We start from the raw sequence: 22,009 nt of genomic DNA, 5'->3' as shown, positions 1-22,009 counted from the left end.
ATATGGAAGAAGAAGTGGTGTCACAGATTTGTTGAGTGCTGCCTTGGCAGCAAGATGAGCTATCACATTCCCAGAAATACCTACGTGACTGGGTAACCAACAAAAGACGATGTCGTATTGGCCAGTAGCAAGAGCATTATACAGTTCAGTAATTTCAATTAAAAGTGGATGTTTACAAGAAATATTTTTAATATCCTGAAGGCAAGAAAGAGAGTCGGAATATATTATATACTGTTTACGTTTCGGGTGTCTTTGAATATATTTGAGAGCTGTTAATATGGTGTTGGCTTCTGCTGTAAAAATAGAACTATTATCTGGTAATCTAGAAGATATTGTTCTGGATCCAATGACATTAGCGCAAGCAACTGCACCACTGTCCTTGGACCCATCTGTAAATAAGGATTTATAATTGTTATATTTATGTTTCAACTGACTATATTCTTGTTTATACTGTAATTCAATCGTTTCTGATTTTTTAAATGTAGTTAATGTTAGGTCAACCTGTGGCCTAACCAACTGCCAAGGAGGAGAAGAAAGAAGACGGGAGGGAGCTATTTTGTCCAGCTCAATGCTAGAAGCAGCAAGAAATGGCTTAATTCTGAGCCCAAGAGGCGGAAGAAGGGAAGACGTTTTGTTATACAAATCCTCATAGAGAGGATTAAAGACACAATTAAATGCGGGATTAGACTCATTAGGTGCTAATTTTGTAATGTATTGTAAAGATAGTTTGATACGACGCAAGTTGAGAGAAGGCTCATCAGCTTCGACGTATAGACTGTCAATAGGAGAGATTCTAAAAGAACCAAGACAAAGTCTTAGGCCTTGGTGGTGAAGAGGATCAAGTAGTTTTAGGTTGCTTTCACAAGCTCCACCATATACGATGGAGCCGTAATCAAGTTTAGATCGCACCAGTGATCTACATAAGTGAAGGAGGGTAGTTGGATCACCTCCCCATTTTGAATTTGAAACAACCTTTAATAAATCGAGTGCCTTCAGGCATTTGGCTTTAAGGGATTGAATATGCGGCAAAAAGGTCAAATGGGAGTCGAAAATAAGTCCCAAGAACTTGGCCTCCTTGACCACTTTGATAGGGCTACCACTGAGATATAGTTCTGGGTCATTATGGGGTTTGTATTTACGACAGAAGTGTATACAATTGGTTTTTGATTTAGAAAATTTAAAGCCGTTTTCAAGACACCATTTATCTATTTTGTTTAAACATCGCTGCAGTTGCCGTTCAATAGTATGCATATTTTTACCACGGCAAGAAATATTAAAATCATCCACAAATATAGATCCATCTATTAAATCGTTTAAAACTTGAGATAGACTGTTGATCGTGATGCTAAAAAGAGTGACTGACAAAATACTGCCTTGTGGAACACCTTGATCCTGATTGTAATGATCAGACAGGGTAGAACCCACACGGACTTGAAATTGCCTGTTATTTAAAAAGTTGGCTATGAATTCAGGCAAGCGACCTCGCAAACCGAAATCATGTAAATCTCTTAAAATGCCATATTTCCAAGTTGTGTCATATGCTTCTTCGAGGTCAAAAAAGATTGACACAGCATGTTGTTTATTAATCAGCGCGTTTTTAACAAATGATTCTAAACGCACTAAGTGATCGATTGTACTTCTGTTTTTACGGAAACCACATTGTATGTCAGTTATAAGGTTATTGGTTTCCAAGAACCAAACAAGTCGATTATTTATCATGCGTTCCATGGTCTTGCAAACACAGCTAGTTAGTGAAATAGGTCGATAATTGGACGGATCCGTATGATCACGTCCCGGTTTAGGTATTGGTACAACTATGGCGTCACGCCATGAGGGAGGAAAGTTACCCGATGTCCAAATCTCATCAAAAATATTTAGAAGAGTTTCTAGGCAGGATTCTGGTAAGTGCTTCAGGAGTTGATAATGTATGTTATCAGCTCCTGTAGCAGTATCATGAGCTTGATCAAGAGCAGTATGGAGCTCATGAATAGAAAAAGTTTACTTATAATCTTCCCCATTATCTGAGTTTAAATGTTGTTTTTGATATTGCTGGAAGTTTGGTACATAATTAGAAGAGGAAGAATGTTTAGCATGGGTTTCACCCAGTTTATTCGCAATATCTGATTTATCAGTAAGCAATTGATCTCCATGTTTAAGATGATGGACAGTAGATTTAGTACCTTTACCTTTGATTTTCTGGACCATGTTCCATACCTTGGACATAGGTGTCCGAGAATTTATTTTAGATACATAATTTTGCCAAGAATGTTTGTTCTGTTTAAAAGTACGCCGTGCTTTAACATTTAAAATTTTAAATTTATTTAAATCATGCACCATAGGATGGCGACGGAAATAATGTCCTGCCTTTTTCCTTGCCTTCCTAGCTTGTTTGCACTCATCGTTGAACCATGGTTTTCTTATGTGTGGAACTGCAGAGGAATTTGGTATACACTCATCAGCTATTGAGTTCAGGTGATCAGAAAAGGATTTGATAGCATCAGGAACGTCAATAAAAGTTCAGGTGTAAGTTTTTCAGCATATAGTGTTTCATATAAAGCCGAGTTAGCCTGTTTAAAATTTCTTCTTGATGATGGAGGAACATCGGATGGAGTTACAGCTTTTAATATAGTAGGAAAATGGTCACTTCCACAGAGGTCATTGTGGACTGACCATTCGAATTCATTTAATAGTTCTGAATTTGTCAATGACAAGTCGAGAGCAGAATAAGTCCCTGTACCAGGGTGTAAGTATGTGTTGGAACCATCATTATAAATACATAAATCATTGTCAGAACAAAAGTCCTCCAACAATTTACCTTTAGTGTTTGTAGTTACACTACCCCAGAGTGGGTTGTGTCCATTTAAATCTCCCATTATAATAGAGGGCTTCGGGAGTTGGTCATATAGAGCTTGAAGATCAGTTTTCGCAAACGTTGAAGACGGCGAAATATAGAGAGAGCATAGAGAGAGCATAGCGTAAACGCTACATGTAAAGTAATTCTCACTGCAACAGCCTGCATATTAGTAATAAGTGGAACAGGACTTTGAATAACGTTTTGTTTGATTAGAATGGATGATCCGCCAGTGGCTCTATCACCCGGAGGTGAATAACAATGATATGCATTAAAATGACGAAGGTCAAATGTATCTGTTTGTTTTATATATGTCTCTTGGAGACATAACGCTGAAGGTGTAAATTCTTGGACTATTAGCTGTAATTCATGCAAATTAGTCCTCAATCCTCTGCAGTTCCACTGTACAATATTATTGGAATAAACTATCTTTTTGGGGGATTTATTGGGGATCTACCCCTTGCCTTTCTAGAGGGCGACAAGCTATGTGCCCTGTGGGGGATATTTTCGGACAGATCCATGTCCTCCAACGATCCAAATTTGTTAAACAGCTGGATTTTGTTTGTTGAACCTTTCGAGGCTCTGCCACTTTGATATTTTTGTGATGAAGATACATTTCTTGATTTCACCGGTTGTTTTGCAATGTCTTTCACATTTGTTTGAGAATCTGATTTAGATTGTGAGTGGGATTTAGATGCCTTAGATATAGATGCATCCTGAATACAGGATGAGTCTGGAAGTACTTCCGCAGTCTGAGTGGATATTTCAGGTGACAGAATCTGAGGGGAATCAGTATTTATACATGTCCAGTTGGTTTGACAGCTCATAGACATTTTGGTTATTTTGGCTGTATCAGACGTTGATCGAGATACGGAAGCATAAGTTTCAGATTTTTGCACTTGTTTTTTGGCTTCAGCAAAACTAATGTCTTGTGTAATTTTTATTTTATTGATTTCCATTTGCTGTTTCCAAACGGGACACTTTGAGAAGGAGGAGTGATTTCCTTCACAATTAGTACATTTTTTGAAAGTGCTGTTGCAGTCTTCCGTCGTGCGAGTTTTTTCGCTACAGTGAGCACATGTAACAGATGATTTACATGTATTGACACCATGGCCGTATCTTTGGCATTTAAAGCATCTTAAAGGATTAGGAATGTAAGTATCCACATTGATGTTACAGTAGCCAGCCTTTATTGATTTTGGAGCAAGTGGACACGAAAAGGAAAACAGGTATGTGTTTGTCTCAAGGGTTTCATCATTTCTACGAGTTTTGAATCGCTTAACAAAAGTGACTCCTTGATCCTTCATCTCTGACACGATATCAAATTCTGTCATATCAGCAAATAAGTGATCACGGTCTCGCACTATTCCTTTACTGGTGTTCAAAGTTCTGTGTGCTGAGACCAACACAGGAATGTTCACAAACGAGTCAATCGCCATCAGGTTCGTGGCTTGCTGCCGCTTATTACATTCAACAAGTAAAGCACCTGAACGCAAGCGTCTGATGTTTTTGACTTCACCCGCAATTCCTTGTATTCCCTTGGATACCACAAAAGGATTCAATTTCAGTGGTGTCTTATCCAGCGTATCAATTACGATAAAGCGTGGCCAGTAGTCAAATGCTTTAGTAGATCTGTGTTCAGCATCATCAAGATCAATGTCAAGTGGACGTTTTGTCTTTTTGGTAGGGGTTTGGTATTCCATGGTTAGTATTTATTGGTTCATCATCCGAGCTCCCCACCCACCAGGGAGTATCACGAGGACAATGCTAAAAACAAGTGGATCTCCAGCTTGCAGCACCAAGGATACCCGGATGATATACTCCAGCAGAAAAATTAAAGTTTAATCATTCCACCAGAATGGCCCATGAACCACCGCCTTCTGGGCATAGGACTCTAGGCAAAATTATGAAAGTGTATATTTGAAATTATGAGGGTCCAAAAATTTGCCAAAACTTGCAAGGATAAATTTTTAACATTACAAAATGTAACACTCAGGGCTTGGCGTGACCAGCCGATTGGTTGAACCGGGCCCATTCAACCACCCGTCTAGGTGAAGTTAAGGGTCGAAGGGGTGTGTTGAGCAAAGGGAACACGGTCACAGTGCTCTCAACCCCCATCGACACAGGGCCGCAACCCACGGCAAACGGGTTGGTGGACCAAATATCCCCCCGGGGCCACAACGGGGGTGTGGGCGATCTCTTGGCGTTACGCAGCACCCACCACGAGGAGGAGTCTCGCCACGGGTGCCACATTGATGTTAGGAGCCTACATTATACAGCATTTCACCAAAATCAGGTGTCTTTTAAAACTCATGTTGTCTTAATTAATTGAACGTTAGTTTCAAGATTCTATTTCAAAACTTTACATCACGCAATTTTCTCACCTTCTATTTGTGGAAACATTATTTGCTGTTTAGCAGAAATTTTGAAATAGTACTGTAAGTAGCCTATATTACACAGAAATCCATCAAATTCAGGTGTCTTTTAAAACTCATGTTGTCTTAATTAATTGAAGGTTAGTTTCAAGATTCTATTTCAAGACTTTACTTGACGCAATTTTCTCACCTTCTGTTTGTGGAAACATTATTTGTTGTTTAGGAATCATTTTATTTATTATACTAAGGATCCTACATTATACAGAATTTCATCCAACTCCGGTGTCTTTTCAAACTCATGCTGTCTTAATGAATTGAACGTTAGTTTCAAGATTCTATTTCAACACTTTATATGACGCAATTTTGTCACCTTCTATTTGTGGAAACATTATTTGTTGTTTAGCAGGAACTTCGAAACATTTCTGTAAGGAGCCTGTATTATACAGAATTTCACACAACTCAGGTGTCTTTTCAAACTCATGTTGTCTTAATTAATTGAACGCTAGTTTCAATTTCTATTTCAACACTTTACTTGACTCAATTTTGTGACTTTCAATTGGTGGAAACATTATTTGTTGTTTATTAGTAATTTTCCAGTACTTCTCTAAGGAGCGAACATTACAAAGAAATTGATGAAATTCAGGTGTCTTTTCAAACTCATGTTGTCTTGATTAATTGAACGTTAGTTTCAAGATATCATATTCCACACCTTTGAAATAGGTGCGTGAATTGATCTTGGAAACATATTTCCCCTAAGACTGACGTTTATTCTGCTTAAATGTGCGTCGAGCCTTGGCATTTAAAATTTTAACTTTATCTAAATTATGAACAGTAGGGTGTGGGCGAAAATAGTCCTATGCTTTCCTCCTACTTTTCCTGGCTTGTTTACATTCGTTATCAAACCATGGCTTACGAATGTGTGGATTTACAGAGGACTTAGGAATAGTATCATCAGCAATTTGTTTCAGTATCTCCGAAATGGACTGGATTGGATCATGAGCGTCCAGGAAAAATTCTGGTTTTAAAGTTTGAGTACAACTAGTCTGAAATAGAGGCCAATTAGCTTTAGAAAAATTCCATCTTGACGTCGACAGATCATCAGTTGGATTTATAGCAGTGATTACTGTCGGAAAATGGTCATTACCACACAGGTCACCGTGGACAGACCATGAAAATTCATTAAGTATGGTTGGATCTGTGATTGACAAATCTAGTACTGAATATGTACCCGTTGCTGGATGTAGATATGTGTTCGAACCTTCGTTAAATATGCACAAGTCATTATTAGAAACAAAATCTTTACGCATTTTACCTTTATTGTTCGTATCGTTGCTTCTCCACAGAGGATTATGTCCGTTGAGATCTCCCGTTATAACACAGTGTCCAGTCAAATGGGAATATATATCCGGAAGTTCTGATAACTGAAGAGTCGAGGATGGTGGTATGTACAAGGAAGAGAGTGTGATCGTGACGTGTAAAGTTAGTCGGACAGCAACAGCCTGAAGTTTAGTTTTAAGAGGAACAGGGCTGTGAATGATACCCTGTCTCACCAAAATTGAAGCGCCCCCGGTTGCTTTATCCCCCGGAGGTGAAAAACAGTGATACGAGTTGTACTGACGCATTTCAAACTTATCATCACGTTTAAGAAATGTTTCCTGTAGACTAAATGCTGATGGTTTTAAATCTTGAGCTAATAATTGGACTTCGTGAAAATTATTCCTAAGCCCTCTGCAATTCCACTGTACTACATTTGTAGTGTTACTCATGGCGGTTCTATTGGAGACCTCTCACGTGTACAGAGGAGGGTGTACCGTTATTTCGGTTTTTGTGAAGATGGCGTATCATTCATCACCAAAGGCTCAAACAAACCTGTACAGGAGTATCAGCAGGAGATTTCTTTGATCTACGATTTAGACGTTTTCTTTGCGATTTTGACATTTCACCTTTTGACGTTTCAACATCTATAGCTGTTTGAACAACTTCACCTGATACGTGACTAATAGTCTGAGGGGCAGACGCTGTACAAGCCCTGACTGCCAGAAGTACTATTCACATGAACAGGTTCCTCAGAAGCCATCCAGGTCAAATCAGTTTGACACGAAGTAGAGATTGTTTCTGGTCGTCGTGAGACAGCAGCAGAGTATGTCACAGTAGGAGAGGGATTATTTTGATTCTGGCTAAGGACTTTGATTTTAGCCTCCATGAAGGAAATATTTGTTTCATACTTTAATTTAAGTATCTTAGATTGCATTTGCCATTCAGGACAACATTTAGGATGAAAGATGACTGCTTCCACAATTGGCACATTTAATATAATTGCTGCTGTCAGAGTCCTGATGATGTTCACCACAACGATGACAACGAGGAGTGTTTCGACAGGACTTAGACCCGTGTCCAAACTTCTGACAGGAATAGCAGCGGAGTGGAGTGGGGATATACACCTCCACTCCGATATTGAAATAGCCGGCTTTGATTGATTTTGGCAGAGTGCACGATGAAAAGGTAAACATGTAAGTGTGGCCAGGTACAATGCTACCATCCTGCTTCTTAACAGGAAAGCGTTTCACGGAAGTTACATTCTGATCCTTACGTTCAACTACTATTTCATCCGCCAGACAATGGGCTCTATCCCTAACAATGCCTCTACTTGAGTTCAGAGTTCTATGAGCTGAGACAGCAACATTGACGTTGGTAAATTGATGTTGTTGCAATAAATTTATGGATTGGTGTCGTCGCGCACACTCAACAAGAAGTATACCTCCTCTGATGAAACGTTCTTAACCTCTCCACAAATAGATTGTATTGTCTTTGATACTAGAAATGGATTGATCTTGAGTGGTTCACCGTTGGTAGATTCAATAACTATGAATTTTGGCCAAGGTTCTTGGTGTGTTGTACCTGGAACATCTTCACTACAAGAAAGATGATCAGCCTCTAAACGTCTTTTTGTCGTTTCTCGTGGAACCAGAAAGGGTGAATGACATGGTGATGATAATAGATTCAGCACTCCCGCTCCCCACCCGCCACCGAGTGTCAACAAGGACAGTGTTGTACTGCAGTGGAACTCCAGCTTGCAAACACTAGGGACACAGGAGTGGTATACTCCAGTAAGTACGACATGAGTAGCTACATTTGTCTACCAATTCAAATGCTAGGCTGGTTCGGCTACTAACAAGAAATTGGAGACATATAGAGCACAGAGGTCGACATCACCAGATTGGCCCATGAGCCATCGCCTTCTGGCATAGGACTCTAGGCAAGTAGATATAGCAAAAAGGTATTACACACTAGACATCAAAAATGAGCAATGCCCAATAAATCAAATGTGCGAAAATACTTTCTATGCACAGGGCATGGCGTGACCAGCCGATTGATAGAATCGGGCCGATTCTACCACCCGTCTAGGTGAAGTAAATGCCGAAGTGGTGTGTTAAGCAATAGGAGCAAAATGGTTAAGTCTCCTACTGCCCTCAACCACCAGGATCCCGTCCTGGTGTGTTGGGCAAATGGAACGCAGTTAAAATCCCAACTGCTTTCAACCACCAGGATCCCGTCCTCCAACGACACGGGACGCAACCCACGGCAAACAGGTTGCCCAAGTTGGTCGCCTCTTACGACAAGCAATGGGGTACTGTGGACACATTCTGTCCCGGGCCCACAGGGGAGCACGCTTTAAGTGGCACTATTGGACGTCGGTTGAAAATGGCAGGATTTAGTGGATTTTATTCCAACCACTCACTAAGGGCGGCTACTGCATTACGTCTGTATGATTCTGGCGAACAGCTGATAGCTGAGAGGACAGGACACACGTCTGCTAATCCAAAGCTACAAGGTATGGCTAGTTGCTCTTTGTATTGTTTGTTTGCCCGTAAAATACTTTGCACTTGTGTTAAAAGTTCATCGTCGGCTGGTTCACGATAAACTGCTATATTTGACCATTAGACACTAGACAAACGGGAAAGTATACATGTATATTAGATGATAATTATTACTGAAATGCTCTCAGTTGATATGAAAGGTTGACGTCTTTGGTGTGGGATAACATTGCTCAGATTGATACAGTATAACTGAATATCGTTCTGTACACGGATGGGGGAAAAACATGTCCATGATGAATGATGCATTAATTCATTCCTTCATCGCAGGAGACTTGATGTTGGTGGCATCATTCAGAGAAAATCTAGTGAAACTACATGCCCGGCTTTGTCAACAGTAATCAGACCTACTGAGTCAGAAACGGCACCGTCGACAGGAAACGCATCAGCTTCGACCAGTACTAGCTAGAATGATGACAGCACCAGATGTGGACGCGAATTTAAACTGGTTCTGAAGGACGGCGTTGTCTCTCCGCTCACGAGTTATAGAGAAAAGCCATAATATAATCTGAGGTTATACCCACATGGGTACAACGTGTGAAGCCCATTTTCTGGTGTCCCCCGCCGTAAAATTCGGCGTAAAACTAAACTCACTCACTCTGAGGTTATATGTTGCTGACGAGAGTTAAGAACATGGAACACATTTCTTGTTGCAAGTTCTCCCTGGAACTTGTCACAAAATGGACTGTGTGCAAATCCTGTTGTACTGTGGGACGGTCACCGCTCCTCACGAACTAAGGGAGGGTAGCCATTCGATGAAAACCATGGAATGACTTAATATGCATTCTCAAACTATTGTAATGTCAAACTAAAAGTGCTTTATGGTTCAACTTCTTTATCATACAAGGTCACAACGTTTCGAGACAGATTCTAGACTGGTTGTGACCTTGTATGATAATGAAGTTGAACCATAAAGCACCTTTAGTTTGACTCCTCCAACTTCTAAATGCCTTTGAAACAACTTATTGTAATGTCGGCAAAATGATAGCACCTATGGAAATGTCAACACCGTTCACGTAACTTTGTTTTAATTTTAAATGAATTGTAGCATGTGACACACAAACTGTGTTTCTTGTTCTTCTTCCTCTATAATGTTATATTTGCCCAAGGTAAAGAGCGTCCACGTTCATCCTGTTCCCTTTCTAATTTGTAAGATCTTCCAAGTGATGTGCACCGTGTTCATTCAGCCATTCAACATTAGTAGTATAAGTAATGGTTTGTATTGTAAGTATCGCCAAGACTATGCTCTTCCAACATGGAAACGTCTCGCGTGAACCACACACGCTAACATCCCGTAACAACCAATGGCGCTCTTTTCACCCCTCACAAACCATAAACAACTAACCATTCTCGCATATCAGTTCAGACATTCACTTGCAAACACGCCATACTACACCTGTCACCACATATCAAAGAGAACGCCAGCTGAACGGAGGACATGAGCCATAGGTAATCAATCAATCAATCATTTAGGGTTGTACGTCGGCTTGTGGCTGATATGAGCTATAGGTAACCAATCAATCAATCATTTAGGTTTTCACGTCGGCTTTTGGCTGATTGACGATTTCATTATATATAGATTTGACCCATATACCTCTGTTACAGTTAATGTTGTGTTGAAAGTTTGTATGTTTTATGTTAGATTTGATGAGTTGTTTGATTTCTGTCTGAGAGATGTGAAGGGTGATGGTAGGTGATGAGTGGGTTGTTGTTAGCTTGGCTGCTGTGTGATTTCCACGTATTTTAGAGTGACTGGGGATCCATTTAAATGTAATGTTTTGGTTTATGTGTCTTAGTGAGTCGGTTTGTATGTTGTGGATGAGAGCAGGACATGAGTGCATGATGTGTATATGTTTGGAGTTGTGTGAGTCGGAAAGGGTAAGGAAGTTAGTATTGGATGGGGGTGGGGTGGTGAGTGAGTGGGTTAATATTTAACGTCACATCGGCAGTATTGCAGCCATATCGTGACGAGAACATTCTTGAAAAAAGATATTTATTTATATGGTAAAAACCTGTCGACAAAGGACAGAAAACAACTAGAATGTCACGATAAGAAATTAAACTAGCGTGAAAACTAATATCACTATTTAGACAATACAATTTGAAAACAGGCTATAGATCACCATGAGCTAAAGGTAGATCACCATACTAGAGGCCTTGGGACTAACAGTACATCTGCTACCTGCAGGGTCTCTAGCTGGATTTACATCATCCCCTCAGCTGCTGGTGATTGTATGCAAGATTAGCCCCAAATTAAAAAAGAATGACAGAAATGCTACGGCTAAACAAAAGGGAAGATTAAATCTGAGTTCAAATGTTTTGGGCCTTACATGCCCTCTCTCCCATCAACTCCCCATCGAGGATACAGCCACTAACAATCTCAGTTACTAATTCAACTGCCAATCATAAAATACTTATTTATTAACAAGTCAGACAACAAATCTAATTCTTTTCAAAATGCAATAATTAAATAAGAATTTACGTTACTAAAACTTGGGCCTTCATAGATCTTGATTTTAAATAATTGTCCCTTGTGATGGAATACTCAGCACAGTTAAGCAAGACATGCTTAACTATGATTATTTCATCACAAGGGATGCATAACGGAGGATCTTCATGCATATACCTGGTGTGGCCAATCGACATCGTCGTATAATAACCTCTTCATATCTGGACCGACAACCCAAGTACGTGCAACGAACATATGGTTTTAATGCATGCAATTTATTGATACCTACCTGGGTGTCCCACTTCTTCTGCATCAGATCACGGATGTAAGATCTAATGGTAGGGAATAAGAAGTGGTGTCACAGATTTGTTGAGTGCTGTCTAAGCATCAAGGTCAGCCAAAGTGTTACCAGAGATTCCAACATGGCTGGGTAACCAACAGAAGACGATGTCGTATTGGCCAGTGGCAAGATTATTATACAATTCAATAATTTCAATTAAAAGTGGATGTTTACAAGAGATATCTTTAATAGCCTGAAGACAAGAAAGAGAGTCTGAATAGATTATATATTGTTTAAGTTTCGGGTGTCTTTGAATATATTTAAAAGCCGTTAATATAGCATTAGCTTCCGCTGTGAAATTAGAGCTGCTATCAGGTAGTCTAGAAGATATTGTTCTTTTTCCAATGACAGTGGCACAAGCTACTGCGCCACTGTCCTTGGACCCGTCTGTGAATAAGGATTTGTAATTGTTATATTTGCTTTTTAATTGATGATATTCTTGTTTATATTGTAAGTCATTTGTTTCTGATTTTTAAATGATGTTAATGTTGGGTCAACTTGTGGACTAACCAATTGCCAAGGGGGAGAAGAAAGAAGACGGGAATGAGATATACTTTCCAGCTCAATGCCGGCAGAAGAAATAACTTCTTGTCATACAGACCCTTATAAAGCGGATTGAACACACAGTTACAGGCAGGGTTAGATTCATTAGAATATAATTTAGTAATGTTTTGTAAAGACAATTTTCTACGACTTTGTGTAAGAAATGGTTCATCGGCCTCAACGTAGACACTATCAGTAGGTGAAGTTCTGAAAGACTCAAGACAAAGTCTTAAGCCTTGATGGTGGAGAGAATCAAGACGTTTAAGGTTGCTTTTGCTCCACCATATGCGATGGAGCCATACTCGAATTCCGAACGGACCAGTGATCGATATAGGTGTAAGATGGTAGTTTGATCCCATCCTACTTTGAGTTGGAAACAATTTTCAAAAAATCTGGTGCCTTCATTCAGGCAAATGTTCCAGTAGCTGATAATGAACATTGTCATCACCTGCAGAAGTGCCATGTGCTGTATATAGCTCATGTAATGGTATCTATTATAGTCTTCACCGTTATGTGATTCAAAATTGATTTTGGTCTTTTCCTGTTGTTTCTGATATCTCTGAAACTCATGGACATAATTCGTCGATAAAGAATGCTTGGCAAGAGTTTCGCCAATCTTATTTGCAATTTTAGATTTATCAGTAATTAAATTATCACCATGGACATTGGTGTAACTGAATTAAACAAACATAGTTCCTCCAAGATTGTCGTTTGTTTTGTTTGAAGGTAGGATGTTGAGTATTGCATTGAGTATTTTAAATTTATTGAAGTTGTGGACAGTTGGGTGATGGCGGAAATATTTCTCTGCCTTCTTCCTCGCTTTCCTGGCTTGGTTGCAATCGGTATTAAACCATGTTTGTAGAGTTGTTGAGGACCTTCGTATGCTCTCATCAGTAATTTCAATTAAAACATCAGAGAAAACCTGAATAGGATCACTATATCATTGAAGCATTCGGGTCTTAGTTTAGTTTGAAAAGCAGACCAGTCTGCCTTGGCAAAGTTCCATCTTGTATAAGATAAAGATTCAGTTGGAGAAATAGCTGATAATATTGTTGGAAAGTGATCACATCCACAAAGGTCATTATGGACTGACCAATCACAACCATTTAGTACCGTCGAGTCTGCAAGAGACAAATCCAGAGAAGAGTAGGCGCCGGTTGCAGGATACAGATAAGTGCTCGAATCATCAGTACAAATACGGCACCCATGAAGATCCACCAGGTGGGTGCTGGGTAACGCTAAGTGCTCTTCTCCCGTGTGGACCCGGGGCAGAATGTGTCCACAGCACCCCATTGCTTGTCGTAAGAGGCGACTAAATTGGGCAACCTGTTTGCCGTGGGTTGCGTCCCGTGTCGGTGGAGGACGGGATCCTGGTGGTTGAGGGCATATGGGCTTTTATTTGAGGTCCATTTGCCTAACACACCACTTTGGCCCTTACTTCACCTAGACGGGTGGTTGAATTGGCCCGATTCAACCAATCGGCTGGTCATGCCTAGCCCTGTGCATGGACTGTCTATCTGCCATTGCACAAATTTGATTTGGAAATTTGTAAGTTTCGGCCTTGGCAATACTGGTGATTTGTAACTTGTTTGATTTTAAGTTATGATAATATGAACTTTGCCTAGAGTCTTATGCCAGAAGGCGATGGCTCATGGGCCAATCTGGTAGACTAATTATTTCTGATTCTTCTACTGGAGTATATCATCCGGGTATCCTTGGTGCTGTAAGTTGGAGGCCCGCTTGCTTTAGCACTGTCCTTGTGATACTCCATGGTGGGTGGGAGCTCGGATGATGAACCATATGACACCAATCATGGCTTATGAAATACCCCCCAAGAAAACAAAACGTCCACTTGAAATTGATCCTGTTGATGGTGATCATAGACCGTCTCTATCGATTGAGTATTGGCCACGTTTCCTCGTTATTGAGACTCCTGACAAGACACCATTGAAGTTGAACCCTTTCGCAGTGTCGAAGGGTATTCAAGGTATTGCTGGGGATGTTAAGAATATTAGACGCTTACGTCCGGGTGCGCTACTAGTTGAGTGTGGCAAGAAACAACAAGCTACCAATCTGATGAGTACTGAATCTTTTGTGGGCATTCCGGTCACGGTCTCTGCTCACAAGACCTTGAACAGTAGTAAAGGTATCGTCAGACATCGTGATCGGTTGTTAGCTGACATGTCCGAACTTGACATAGCATGTGAAATGAAAGATCAAGGTGTGCTGTATGTGAAGCGCTTTTCAACCCGAAAAAACAATGAAACATTCCAAACGAATACCTATCTGTTTTCGTTTTCATCGCCAAATGTTCCGAAATCAGTGAAGGCAGGTTACTGCAATATCCAAGTTGAAACATACATCCCCAACCCGCACAGGTGTTTTAAATGCCAAAAATATGGACATAGTGTAAATACCTGCACATTGTCTGTTGTGTGTGCTCACTGTGGTGAGAAGACACACACAACAGAAGATGGTGACAGTGATTTTACAAAAACTGCACCACCTGTTCAGGCGACCATTCATTTTCATCGAAACAGTGTCCAATCTGGAGAGAGCAAATGGAAATAAACAAATAAAAATAAAGTATACCCAAAACATCTCTTTTTCTGAAGCAAAAAAACTGGTGAAGAGATCTGACCTTACAGAAAGTTATGCTACAGTAGCAAACACATCATCTGTGCGCAGCTCTAAAATAACAAAATCATCTACAAGCTGCCAAACTACCTTGATTTGGGTCAACAGCGACTCTCCACAACTTCTATACCCAGCTATGTCATCACAGACTGAGGAATCACTTCCTGGAACATTAACGTCTTCTTCTGATCATAAATCATCTTCGCAGTCACGCACGGAGTCTCAATCCACATCTGACAGACAACAAACTGCTAAAGGTAAATCTAAGCCTAAGCCTGATGTTTCAAAACAACCATGTGACAGAGCTCCTAAAGCGTCACAAAATAAAATTCAATTGCTCAATAAATATGAGTCTCTTGAAGACATGGACGTTTCTGAAAACGTCCATTCTAGGGCACATAGCGTGTCGCCCTCCAAAAGAGTGCGGGGTAGATCCCCAATAAATCCACCCAAAAGATAGTTTATTCCAATAGTATTGTACAGTGGAACTGCAGAGGATTGAGGACTAATTTACATGAATTACAGCTATTAGTCCAAGACGTTACACCTTCAGCGATATGTCTCCAAGAGACGTATTTGAAACAAACAGATACATTTGACCGTCGTCATTTTAATGCATATCATTCTTTTTCACCTCTGGGTGATAGGGCCACTGGCGGGTCATCCGTTCTAGTCAGACAAAATGTTATTCAAAGCCCCGTTTCACTTAATACTAATATGCAGGCTGTTGCAGTGAGAATTACTTTACATGAAGCGTTTACGCTATGCTCACTCTATATTTCGCCCTCTTCGACATTTGCCAAAACTGATCTTCAAGCCCTGTATGACCAACTCCCGAAGCCCTGTATTATAATGGGAGATTTAAATGGGCACAACCCACTCTGGGGTAGTGTAACTACAAACACTAAGGTCCATATTTACGAAAGCAGTTTAGGCCTAGTTTTACACAAAGCCCCAGTTTAGCATGGGTTTAAACTACAACTCGTATTACAGAAGCAGGTTTGTCAATGTTAGTAGTTGAAACCAAGGTGTAGAGACTAGGTCTGACGATTTGGGTATTTTCGAACAAGGTTTAATATCATCGGCAAACTTCGGAAACCGTCGGGATCGTGAACGAAGTCAGCCGAAAACGCGAGTTTAAACCCAAATTGGGTAACACACCAAACCACTGATTTTCCAGTTCTGCTATTTTCGAAAGAGGTTTAGTGTTAAACCTGGTTCAGACGAGATCGTTTATCGTCCAAGTTACAGACCTAGTAGGGAGGTAGTTTACACCTGGTTTCTCTGTAGAAATATAAGTAAAAATTCAGATGCATGGATCACATTGGTGATTTATTGGGAAAGTAAAAACAAACACTTTCACTGACTAGTATCTTTCATGAACACAGATACACATTTTTGCACTGCTTGCTTATGGAACAAATTAGTGTTAAAAAACCACCTCGGCGTACTAGCTTAAAAATAACGACCAAATGATACAAATTATTCGTTTTCAGCTCTCAACATGAGCTAACATCTCAACAGTCTAACTACATCGAACATATTACTTAATATTCAAACTAAGTTGATAACATGAGAACAAGAGTAAGGCTGTGTGTGTGTGTGTGTCTGTATGTGTGAGATAGTGTGTCTGTGTGTGTCTGTGTCTGTGTGCGTGCGTGCATGCATGTGTCCATTGGCTGAATGCTGAAACAAAAATTTGTAAAAGATTCTAGTTAAAATGAGAACACTTCGCACTACGGACTTCGTACAATGATTAAAAGATTATCAAATTATACCATCTTCCGTTCAAAAACTGTTTTACATCATCGATGAACGTCTGCAGTCTCACACCAGAGAATCTTGACAAATAGGATACACGCTGAAAGCATGTAAAACGGATCAATTATCTATCAGTGAAATTGTTAATAATGACTTGTTGACGCTGTCGGGTTCCCTGCCTCTCTTCAGCTTCCCAATGCCTGTCAGTTATATCGTTGTCATTGTCCATTTCGATATCATCCTCAAAGTCAGCATCCTTTCTTATCGTTGCAATGTTCTGTAACACCGCACATGCGATTATGACACTGAATATAGTTGACAGTTTGAGGCGAAGTCCAAAACTTACACAGGGAAATCTTCTCTTCCAAATTCCAAACAATCTTTCTACTAGTCCACGTGTTTTCCGTTGTGCCTGGTTGTAGCGTCTTTCAGCATCTGTTTTGGGATTGGTCACTGGGGTCATGAGATACGGCAGGCAAGGATAACCAGGGTCCCCTAAGAGATAGCCATCAATCTCTCTATTTTCAAAACGTTCATTAATTCTACTTTCCTGAAAAATACGAGAATCATGGGCACTGCCCGGCCATCGGGCAACAATGTTTGTTATGAGGGGTACGTTGTCACAGATCACCTGAGTGTTAATGGAGGAAAAGCCTTTCCTGTTTATAAAACGTTGAGAATCAGCTCCTGCTTGTGTAGATATTGGTATGTGAGTACAATCAATTGCACCTATCACATTAGGAAACCCATCAACAAGTGCAAATCCTTCAAGTACTCTTCTCGCCCTTATATTACAGGGAAACTGAATGAACCTTGTACGGAGCATAGCAATGGCCTTACTCACTCTTTTGACAATGACACTAACTGTTGACTGACTGACGTGTAGCAGATCACCGACAGCTGTTTGGAAGGTACCAGTTGCATAGAATCGTAATGCAATCAAAACTTGCAACGAAGCAGATATAGACTTACTTCGCTTAGTGAATGGGTGGATCTTATGTGCCACTAGATCTATTATGAATCGAGCGTTTCCTTTATTGAAGCGAAATCGCATGTGAAATTCAAAATCATCATAACAATCAAATGGATCTGTACGGTCACGAAAGATGCGCTCCCGTCGCAATGCTCGACGGAGTGCCCAGATGTGACGCAAAGTCGCAATATGTCCTCTTGGCATTTTAATATACTGGCAGTGAGTAGGACAGTCGGGGATACCGAAGAAGCCGTCTCGGTACAAAGTCTACAATGTCATGACCAAAACACACCCTGCCCCAAAAATCATTCAGTACAGCTGCAAGGTGATCATGGTTGCCTTTAACGTCAACAAGAACCTCCCGAATGTTTTTGAAACTAGTTAGGAGACGAACCAGGTCATCTGCATCAAATCTGGCACCAACGTCACGAACACATAGACTGTACACACAGGGCACTGACTTTGCAAGATCTATGATGCTCCGTGTAGATAAGTGTCCTGCTCCTCGTATGTCGATTTTCATTAGCTTGCTGTTGCACGACAAGCCTGCAACAATTTCACCCTCACTGTAAGAGTTACGCTGGTCACCTATGAGTGAAAACGTTTTCAACTTTTTTAAATGTTTCAAGAATCCCAAATCAGTAACATTAATGTGATATAACTTCAGACATTGTACATTTGTGGCTCCTGCCAAGTAACTGTCAATACAAAACTGTCCTAACGAAGGTGTATTCCAAAGATCAATTGTCTTGAATTGTGCCCAAAACCTCCGAACGTTTGTTAGATATTCCCATCGTGTGCACACACACCTTACTCCATGAATGATGTCATATAATGGCAACTTGAAAAATATTATGAACAAAAGTTCTTCGGGCAGATTATGAATGTGTGGATTCTGAAAAACAAAGAAACATAAATCAGTGAGCTCTCTGAACAGAAAATCAAGATGTGGTCATGTAACACTATGCATAACAGTACAATACTTGCAACTCAGATTTACAGACTTGTAAATGACTTGTCATGGTCCCAGATAATTTCAGAAGTTGATTCATTCGCTTTAATTGCTGCAGCCTTCCGCTTCAAGTGCAGTACCTCCATTTTTAATTCATGTTCTTCTTTCATATATCGAAGTTTCATGTCATGCTCTTCCCTAGCAAGCTGAATTATAACATTTTCAGATTCGAGTTCCTGAGATTTACGAGGAGCCTGTACCTTTTTCTTCTTTAATGTGGGTTGGTCATTGGGAGTAACGCAGGTTATAGTTGGAATGCTGCTTGATGTTGATGGAGTTGGTGAGGTAGTATCGTCGTGATGAGAGATTGCCCCTGGTGAGGTAGAGTGGTATGGTGCATACGCATCAAAAGGTACCGATATTGGCTCAAAGTGTGTTTCTGGAGGGGACTGGTCTGGTACGTCACAGGAAGCCCTGAAAATTGTAATGCCAATGACAATTAATGCCTGACAAATTGTTTTGTGCCATTAACATTTGCTTGTATCATACAGTGAACTTTTACGCTGGCTGTGGGATATACAAAATGTTGGAATTGTATACACCATGTGGCGTGAAGTTAAATGGGGTTGGTATTCAACTAGCACTGTCAGGTAACATGTTTAATGCTGGTCGATAACATGTTGAAAGGTAGGGGGATGGGCATTTACTACACATAGGGAGATGACAGCATAAATTTGCTTAACGCCTGGCAACATTTTCAAGGTATTACATTGTATGGGGGAAAAAACAAGATCCACTAACATCCTCAGCATCGTCATCATAAGGGTTACTTAGTTGCTGAAATTCCCTCGGGATCATGCTCGTGATCCGGGTGGTGAGAGTGCTGACATCCTTCGGAGGTGAACCTCCACCAGTTTTCTTTAATTTTTTTTCATATTCCCGCATTTCTTTTTTAGCTGAAAACTTCAGTCTTTTCCACAGAGCTTTTAGCTTGTCCGTGTTGTGCATTACTCCGTATCGAGCATGGTAGGTCAGTCTAATCCTACCCCATGCCTCTTGTTTTCTTCCTGTGACGTACCAGACCAGTCCCCTCCAGAAACACAGTCTCAGTCTGATGTTCCTCCATCATCGAGACGAAATTTTAAAACGGCTAACTGGGCTTTATATGAAACACTGTGTGATGAAAAACTTAAAGCCGAACGTTTTATTGACGTTCTTGATGCTATTAGATGCTTTTCTGATCAACTGAGCTCCATAGCTGATGAGTGTATACCGAAGTCCTCTGTAGTTCCACACATAAGAAAACCATGGTTCAACGATGAGTGCAAACAAGTTAGGAAGGCAAGGAAAAAGCAGAACATTATTTCCGTCGCCATCCTATGGTGCATAATTTAAATAAATTTAAAATTCGAAATGCTAAAGCACGGCGTACTTTTAAACACAACAAACGCCAGTCTTGGCAAAATTATGTATCCAAAATAAATTCTCGGACACCTATGTCCAAGGTACGGAACATGGTCCAGAAAATCAAAGGTAAAGGTACTAAATCTACTGTCCATCATCTTAAACATGGAGATCAACTGCTTACTGATAAATCAGATATTGCTAATAAACTAGGTGAAACCCTTGCTAAACATTCTTCCTCTTCTAATTATATACCTAAATTTCAGCAATATCAAAAACAACAAGAAAAGAAAACTATTAATTTCAATTCTGATAATGGGGAAGATTATAATGAAACGTTTTCTATTCATGAACTCCATACTGCTCTTGATCAAGCTCATGACACTGCTACAGGAGCTGATCACATACATTATGAATTCCTGAAACATTTACCAGAATCCTGTCTGGAAAGACTCCTGAATATTTTTGATGATATTTGGACATCTTTCCTCCTTCATGGCGTGACGCCATAGTAGTACCAATATCTAAACCTGGACGTGATCATACGGATCCATCCAATTATCGTCCGATTTCATTAACTAGCTGTGTTTGCAAGACTATGGAACGCATGATAAATAATCGACTTGTTTGGTACCTGGAAACAAATAACCTTATCACAGATATACAATGTGGTTTCCGGAAAAACAGATGTACAGTCGATCACTTAGTGCGTTTAGAATTTGTTAAAAACGCACTAATTAACAACCAACACGCTGTGTCTATCTGTTTTGATCTTGAAAAAGCATATGACAGTACTTGGAAATATGGCATTTTAAGAGATTTACATGACTTCGGATTGCGAGGCCGTTTGCCTGAATTTATAGCCAAGTTTTTAAATAACAGACAATTCCAGGTCCGTGTGGGTTCTACCCTGTCTGATCATTACAATCAGGATCAGGGTGTTCCACAAGGCAGTATTTTGTCAGTCACTCTTTTTAGCATCAAGATCAACAGTTTATCTAGTTTTAAACGATTCAATTGATGGATCGTTATTTGTGGATGATTTTAATATTTCTTGTCGTGGTAAAAATATGCATACCATTGAACGGCAATTGCAGTTGTGTTTAAACAAGATTAATAAATGGTGTCTTGAAAACGGCTCTAAATTTTCTAAATCGAAAACTAACTGCATACATTTTTGTCATAAATACAAACCACATAAAGACCATGAACTGTCTCTAGATGGGACGCCCATTAAAGTTGTGAAGCCAGCCAAATTTTTTGGTCTAAACTTTGATTCACATTTAACTTTTTTACCACACATTAAATCACTTAAAATTGAATGCCTGAAAGCATTTGACTTGTTGAAAGTTGTTTCAAATTCAAAATGGGGAGGGGATCAAACTACCCTTCACCATCTATATCGATCACTCGTTCATTCTAAACTTGATTATGGCTCCATCGTCTATGGTGGAGCCTGCAAAAGCAATCTTAAACTTTTGATTCTGTCCACCATCAAGGCCTCAGACTTTGTCTTGGGTCCTTCAGAACTTCACCTATTGACAGTCTTTACGTTGAGGCTGATGAACCATCTCTTGCACAACGCCGTATCAAATTATCTTTACAATATATCACAAAACTATACTCTAACGAATCTAACCCTGCATATAACTGTGTCTTCAATCCTCTTTATGAGGATTTATATCGCAATCTTCTCTTGTTCCACCTCTTGGGCTCCAAATAAAGCCGTTTATTACTGCTGCTGGTATTGAGCTGGACAGTATAGCTCCCTTCTGTCTTCTTTCCTCTCCCCCTTGGCAGTTGGTTAGACCACAGGTTGACCTAACATTAACTACATTTAAAAAATCAG

The sequence above is a fragment of the Haliotis asinina genome, chromosome 4, assembly GCF_037392515.1.
Source record: "Haliotis asinina isolate JCU_RB_2024 chromosome 4, JCU_Hal_asi_v2, whole genome shotgun sequence".
NCBI classification, from domain to species: Eukaryota; Metazoa; Mollusca; class Gastropoda; order Lepetellida; family Haliotidae; genus Haliotis; species Haliotis asinina.
This window is presented reverse-complemented; position numbering follows the sequence as displayed.